At 35.3% G+C, this 8,155-nt stretch overlaps 1 protein-coding gene across 1 annotated transcript in view; it reads left to right on the forward strand.

Moving 5' to 3' along the window:
• LOC126746342 (DNA topoisomerase 2) overlaps nucleotides 1-7,941 on the forward strand; it is a 229,390-nt gene extending 221,449 nt beyond the window's left edge. Inside the window, exon 22 of the mRNA XM_050454561.1 lies at nucleotides 6,961-7,941. The gene's annotated coding sequence lies outside the window, so the exon portion shown is untranslated. The remainder of the gene's footprint in view (nucleotides 1-6,960) is intronic.
• The last annotated feature ends 214 nt before the right edge of the window (nucleotides 7,942-8,155 follow it).

The following is an 8,155-nucleotide window of genomic DNA, read 5'->3' on the forward strand; positions in this document are numbered from 1 at the left end:
TAGGTATGTTAGACCATTTAATGCGCCGTCCAAAATATATGGACCAACAACCCGCCCTCCAATTATCCCACACCAAACATTTACACTATATCTCCCTTGATGCTGAACTTGTCCAAGCCAGCGCGGATTATTTCGGGGCCCAAAAGTGCATATTATGTAAGTTTAAGTGCCCATTGCTATTGAAGGTGGCTTCGTCAGTCCACAACACAGTTGAAAGAAATTGAGGATTTTCTGCTATCATGCTTAATAGCCAGTGGCAAAAATCTAGCCTTTGGTCGAAATCCGGAGGAGAAAGGGCCTGGTGTAAGTTGATATGGTAGGGATGTAGCCTAAAATAGCAAGAAATGTAAAAAAAAACCCTAAGATATGATATTTAGCAGGTTAACTCTCACGAGATGTGTGCGGTGAACCGTACTTTGAGGAATACCCAAGTCTCGAGAAATCTCTCTAGTACTAATTTGGGGATTGATTTCTACAGATGCCAGGACATTAACTACATTTTGTTCGTTATTTTGCCTATTTCTAATCATGGCAGGTCTATGGATGCTACCTGTTGTTAACAGGCGCTGGGCCAAACGCACAAACACGCGGCGATGGTATCGTGGTCGATTCGGATAGCGCAAATAGAAGGCGCGGGCAGCGATGGTCGCATTTTGCAAACACTCAAAATATATCGCCAGCATATTAAATGCTTCTTGGTTAGAAATCGGCATTGCAGAAAAGATTCAAAATTCAAATAACTACACTTTCTGAATGTAACACAGCAGAATAATGACAATAACAATGACAACAACACAGCAAATGACAGCTGTTATTATTTTATAATGCATCATGTTTCATTTTCCAAGGCCTACCTATAATATTAAAGTGACTTATTACGTTCGGGATGCGTTTTTTTTCCTTATTTTCCCAATATTTGCGGTTAGGAAAGACATTTTGACAAACGGTTTTCACTGGCCTCTTTGGATGTTATTTGGCTACTTTTTCATAAAGAAAAAGTCATATCATTCCATTTGATTTTTTTGATTTTTTTAGGATTTTGGGTGATGGTGTCAAAGCTAGCCCCCAGGCGGAAAAGGATTCAACTAAATCAACTATATTTTGGTTGATTCTTATTGCCCAAGGAATGCTCTTTTCAACGATACCAAATTTGTTAAAATCGGTCAAACCGTTAAGAAGTTAAAGCAAGTTATTGCAAAAACAACTGAACGCGCTCCACCATCTTTGTTTTTGAAATGGCTGATTTTTTTTTTTACGAAAATCATAGATAACCTGGTTCTCTTTAAAAATGTAAAAAAAAAAATTTGGTTGTTATGCGAAATTTAAAGAAAAATGCAATTTTAAAATTTAAGATGGCAATTACGCCCTCTGGTGGTAATTTTTAGAACTTGAAAATATTTTCCAACGATTTTTCATGACCGATTTACCTAATAATTTTTTTTTTTTAATTTTTTTTACGAACAGTTCCCGAGATATGGCCGAGGAACAGTCTTATTGGGTCACCCTGTATATACAGTGCAGTTATGTCTAAATTCATTTAAAATTCAGGGGTGTGTTCGAAAAAAAAACGCTCGGACCCGTCGATTTTTATTTCAAGTTTGCGCATTTTTGTACGTGAAGTTTGTATATACAGGGTTGCTCAAAAATAAATTACGACCATCAAGTTCATTTTTTCAAATGAAAGCACCTTTTTTTATTACATCTTTGAATTTCGCGTGGAATTCTACATATGTTTCATTATGTTTATCATGTCCTATACCTGGAGTCAACAGTTATCGAAAAAAAGATGATTTATGTAACAAATAAAAAAAGAACAAAAATTAACCCAAAACAAAACAAAAATTTTTGGAGTCTTCCTGGCACATTTTTTTTTTTAGAATCGCATGTCTTAAGATCATAAATTATATGACTCTCACGAGATGTGTTGTTTGGTGTTTTTTCGTAAAGAAACAGCCAGACTGCTATTGCAGACCTGTCCCTTTGGATAACAACTTGCGTACAAGACTGCTTATGCAGACAATATATTTATTGAAATGTTGCATAGGTACTACGAAATAATATATCATAAAAATAAAAGTTTTTATTCACAAAAGTAAGAAACTACAAAAATATTAATTCATATGCTTATAACATAGGTATTACAAAAACCGAAATTCATTTATTGGAATGAAAATTTTCAAAGCATTGCCCAACACACAATGGGGGATGCGTTTCGCAAACCTTACATCTCCATGATGTCTGCCCGCGTTTGTCATGCTTAGAAGACTCCCGGCATCGCAGGAAATGACTTTTGCGTTTAGAGTTGGGCGGACTGGTATTTTTTCTAAGACATGTAGAACTTCAGGTACAATTGTCTCCTCAGCTGTAACGTGTGCCGCAGGGACTGAAACTTTTGCAGCTTTTGCTGCACCTTGGTTCACCAGTTTCCTTCCGTTTCTCAAAATGTTTGGAATCCCAAGTAATCCCCTAATGATACTCTCCCGAAATTGAAGTAAATTTGTTTTTGATTTTGTGATATTTCGATACAGCAACAAACTATTTATAACTGTAACATCTAATGAAAATCACTTTTTGTACTGAAATATCACCTTTTTGTACCATCTGATTGATTTTCTGGGGCAGCTATAATAGGAAGTAAACTGATCACATCTGTCTACCCCTGACATATTCATGTTATATTCGTGAATTTCTTTTGGCTTTTGTAGTTTTTTCCCATAAGAATTCGAAACCTCTATCATCGTTGGGTGAAATTTGGTAGTAATGCACAAAACATCGCGCTTGTCCTTCCATTTGCTGACATACACTTTACCATCTTCTCCAAATATGGTCGCCTCTTTTGAGTTTTTTTGTTGTAACTACTTTTGGGTTTTTGTTTTCGATTTGATCTCAAAGTACCTGTCGTGTGAGTTTTTCTACGAAGGAGAATTTTGGACAACCCCACGCTATTATAATAATTGTCCATTATCAAGTGATGACCTTTATCTAAAAATGGCTGCATTAGTCTGAATACCAATGCCTGTAGCTTGGAAACTTCTCCATCGTCCTGTTTTCCTTTATATATTTCAATGTTATGATTGTACCCATTTGGAGAGCATAATTCAAAGAATTTAATTCCATATTTGGCACGTTTATTTTTTATATATTGCCTAAAGCTCAATCTGCCTCGGTGCAATAAAAGCGACTCATCCAGTGCTAATGCCTCTTCCGGGGAAAAGGCTTTTTGATAATTGCGTATCAAAATTTGTAGCAGAGAAGTAACTTTATTCAGACGATCGACATTTCCTTTTTCCTTGGTGCAGTTGAACGCCCGTAGTAATTGCTCATACCTCCTTCCAGTCATTATGTTGGAAAATATGGGATGATAGTAAAGGGGATCCAAGGAGAATATTTTTCGCAGAGTTGGAAAACGTACTTGGGCTTGAAGAAGTGACAATCCAAAAAACTTACACATTTTTTCAAAATTGGTGTTCGGAAATGATGCCATTCGCGCATACCTTGCATGGGGTCTGTCGGTCGTTTCCATTTTTTCCCATACTCATTAGTGCATGATGTCAAAAGATCCATCACTTCAGCATCCCACAAAGTTTTGAAAACTTGATCAAATCTTAATTTGATCCCAGCATTTGCGTTGTCAAAGTTGAAATCCGGAATGTCTCCAACGTCGCTGTGCCATTCCTTATCGCTGTCTGACTAATTAGAGCTTGGCGATGGTAACGAAGGTTCTGCGTCATTCGATGCTGAACTGATATCCTCGTTCTCAGAAGCGGTACTTTCTTGAGTTTCATCAGAGCTATTATTTGATGGAACATAGTCTTCATCCCCACTTTCAGAGTTATGATAAGGATCCTCATTACTTTGTTGACTAGCCTCATCCGAACTAGACGATGCTGATTCAGCAGTCTCGACTTCATCATAAAACTTCAACAGCCTAGCTTCTTCTTTTTCGTTCCTTTTTCTGCAAAAAAAAATTGAATTTTACTGGTACTGCCGAGACAAATAGCTAATATAATACAGAATGTCCATTCACAATATGTACTTGCCTAGATTTTCTGGCGAGGAGGGGCTCATGCAATGAGATGTTTTTTATCTGTTTTGGTTACCAAAATCTATACACATAAAAAAAATTTGAACCTAACCTAATTACCACACAACGAATTTTCGGGCTACACAGCTGCAGCTACATAAGCAAAAACGTGTAAAAACAAAATAATATACTGTGCCCTAGTTATTTATTGTGTGCACTACTTTTCAATGTTAGTTTTCTATTATCACCACCAACTCAGGATTGAAACTGGCCAAAACCATTTGTAAATACAATTTCCAAAAAAAAAATGAGCCCCTGCTACTTATTTTTCACCTCTAAAACTTACCGAACACAGGTGCACTTTATTGGGACACAAACCACGTCTGATTGTCTAACCTTATGTAGATTTTGTCTGCACTTGCAGTCTTGGCGCCAAAAGATCAGCTGACTGTCAACACATGCGCAGGTTACATATATGCATACTATACGCTTCGTGGGACGATTCTCGGTATTATTTTAGTATTTAGTGGGACACAACAGATCTTTCTAAACCTTAGTACACGCTAATAACGACTGCAATTGGAGACTTGTCCTCTGGGGACAATCAAATTGCGTCTTCATATGCAGGCGTGTCCCTGCACGTCTGTCTGCATATGTAGACGTGTCCGTGAATGGGTTAAGTTAAATGTTCAAAATGGTTGCCATTTACGGCTTGACAATATCTAAGGCGATCAATAAAGTTTCGTTGTACATTTTCAATCATTTCCGGAGTTATGGCGCGCACTTCTCTGCGAATTCTCTCTTTTAAGTCGTCTAGATTATTTTGCCTATGAACAAATACCTTCGACTTGAGGTATCCCCACAAAAAAAAGTCCATTAGTGTTAAGTCAGGCGACCTAGCAGGCCATTCGATGGGTCCTCTCCTTCCTCTCCTATCCACCGATTGGGAAAGGTTACATCCAAAAATGTACGCACAGTGGCAGCATAGTGCGGAGGAGCGCCATCTTGCTGGAAAATTAGTTCTTCGTCAGGATAGTCTGGGTCCAATGAATTTGGATATAAAGCTAGTAATGCTGGAACTAATTAAAATTGGAGAAAGTCGAGATACACTTGTCCCGTTAAAGTCTGTTCAAAGAAAAAGGGACCTATTACTCTTCCGCGCACTATTCCACACCACACATTTAGTTTTTAAGGTACTGGGTGTTTACCTCCATCATCCAATGCGGATTTTCTGTTGCCCAATATCGACAATTTTATCTGTTCACACTACCATTCAAACAGAATGTGACTTCATCGGAAAAAATAATATTTGTTACGAAATTATTATTTAGATTGCATATGTTTTGTAAGCGTTCACAAAACTCATTTCGCCTATCGAAATCGTCATCAAAGAACTTTTGCACAGGAATAACTTTGTAGGGGTGATATTTGTGCTTTTTAACTATTCGGTGAACTATAGATTTTGCCATGTGTAAATTTGCCCCAATCTGCGACAGGGGAGTGCATGGATTTTCTTACAAAAAAAGCAAAACGTCAAGTTGTTCATTTTCATCTCGAGCAGGATGACCAGATTTCGGCAGATCTCTAACATGACCGAATTCTCTAAACTTAGCCTCTATTTTACTCACCACCTTTTGACATATCGGAGGACGATCAGGATGGATTTCATTGAATAATTGAGCAGCTTCTCTTTGAGTACGTGTTCTATCACCAAACCGAACCATGCACAGAATTTCTATTTTTTCTCGTTTCGTTAACTTTACCATTGTGAAAACCGCAACTTTGCTCGTACACTTCACACTTGACAATATCTGTTTGGCGTACAACTGTCATACAGTTTCTATGAAAATACACGGTCACCAGCCAACAATAAAAAAAGACGAATGAATGGAATTTTGCTCTTTATAAAAATTCTCAGAGATAAGGTGACTCGTAAGGTGAACTTCAATAGTAATGTTTGGTCGTCTTTTTTTCGATAACTGTTGACTTTAGGTATAGCATGATGCATGAAACATACGTAGAATTCCACGCGAAATTCAAAAATTAAATAAAAAAAGGTGCATTCATTTGAAAAAAATAAGTTGATGGTCGTAATTTATTTTTGAGCAACCCTGTATATACAAACTTCAGGTACAAAAATGCGCAACTTGAAATAAAAATCGACGGGTCCGAGCGTTTTTTTTTTCGAACACACCCCTGAATTTTTAATGAATTTAGACATAACTTTTGGGATGCACTGTATTTACTCAAGGCAATGCTAACTTCCGTGAACACGTTTAGTGGTTTTTATTTAAATTCCATCAGTTTTATTCTGTATAATTTAAAAACATATTTAATAGAAATAGTTAAAACTTGTTAAAAGACACTAGTCTTCTTGGTATCAATAGCTGGCTTACTTTTTTATTAGTAGTATGAATTAAAGTATAGGTTATTCATTGAAAATCGTATAAAAATCAGAACACTTCTAATAATTTATTTAGGTTTTATGGAATTGTTTACAAGGGTGACCGCTACTTAACTAATATGGAATTTTGAACATTTCAAAATATCCTTGTCGAAAATTCACATATTGGAATATTTTCGTATTGCAATGTTTTGAAAATGTAACATTTTTGTGACATTTTGTCGATTTTAAAAAAAGTTTTAAGTTTGTTTGCGGTAAAAATAAAGTTTTAATAAAGTAAAACGGATCTTAATAAATAACTAAATAGTAAGATCCATTTTACTGTCAAACTTAATTTACATAATTTTATGTTTATCTCGAAAAAAGTTTCTAAACTGAGGAATTAGCAACCTATATATTTAACATTACCCAGGGGTACAGGACCAAGGAAGACTAAGAAGGAGACGCTAAAGACTCTAGTCTTCCCCTGTATCAAAAAAATCTCACGAATCTCATTCATCATTTTTAAAAATTTAATCCTAACTTTTTTCAGATATGAATGGTAACCAGAGTCAAACATATAGGACTAATTTGCGCAACATTACTTCAATAGTTTTAACTTCCGCATCGAATTTGGCTTCTCTTTACTGCAATCCTCGGAAGACTAAAGGCGATGCCAACGCAAAAATTGTAGTTACTGTTGATGTGGTGAATTGACACTTAACATCTGTGAGCTAATGTAATTTATCATTCGTAGATACAATTATTCAAGTCCTTAATATGTTTTATGTTTGATTTTTTATAATGTAATTATTACATCATCGTTTGGAAAATTTCGTTGGTCATCCGTCTCAATAGAATCGCACAATTATTATCAAATCGAAAAAGCAGTACCTGTAAAAGAAGATTGTTTTTATATTTAATTGGTTGCCAAACTCCACTTTACGACATAAATTAATCCAATTTTTTTTCGGCCAGTGTTGAGGTTTTAGATTTTTTCTTGGCAAATTGAATGAACATGGTAGACTTATTTTATTGTAAATATTAAACTATTCTTGTATGACTATTAATAATCAAATTTGTCGTAATCTAGTTGTTAAGCTTTTATGTAATGAGGCCTCCTGATGCGCAGAAATGACTTGAATATTCCTGGATATTTTAAGTTAATCGTTTTATTGAAGTAATGAGACACATATCAATCATATGAAATTGGTAGGTCTTTTTTATTAAACTAGCATTTTAGAATTTAACCTGAAAATACTATTTTTACGAATAATGAGAAAGTACATTCTTGATTTGTTTAATTTTTTTTTATTATTCAACTAGGACTTAGTGTGAGTTAATATTGGAAAATTAAAGCCTAGTTGCGTCTAAAATGCTAGATAGATTCGTAAACTATTTTATAAAAGATAATTTTGTGCTCCTATTTTTGAGAGGTTTTACGTGTTCATATTGAACCTTAGGGGAGCATATAAGTTACGATAAGTTTGTACACTCAACTTAGAAAATTTAATAAATTAAATAATTTCTTGAGTTTGATATGTTTGATTTTTATCCCTTAAACGTAACCTACCCCCATCTTTTACCTAGCGAATTTGTATTTAGTGTCCCTGGTTTAATGAAATAAAAATTTATTTCTACTTAGAGAACTCCGGAACGACCCACATTTACAATTTTCCTGATGTTAACTTTCCGACACTTTCGAGTACTGAAGAGACCATTCGGATAAAAATAATTGAAATATTCGA

Source organism: Anthonomus grandis, chromosome 17 (genome assembly GCF_022605725.1).
Source record: "Anthonomus grandis grandis chromosome 17, icAntGran1.3, whole genome shotgun sequence".
NCBI lineage: Eukaryota > Metazoa > Arthropoda > Insecta > Coleoptera > Curculionidae > Anthonomus > Anthonomus grandis.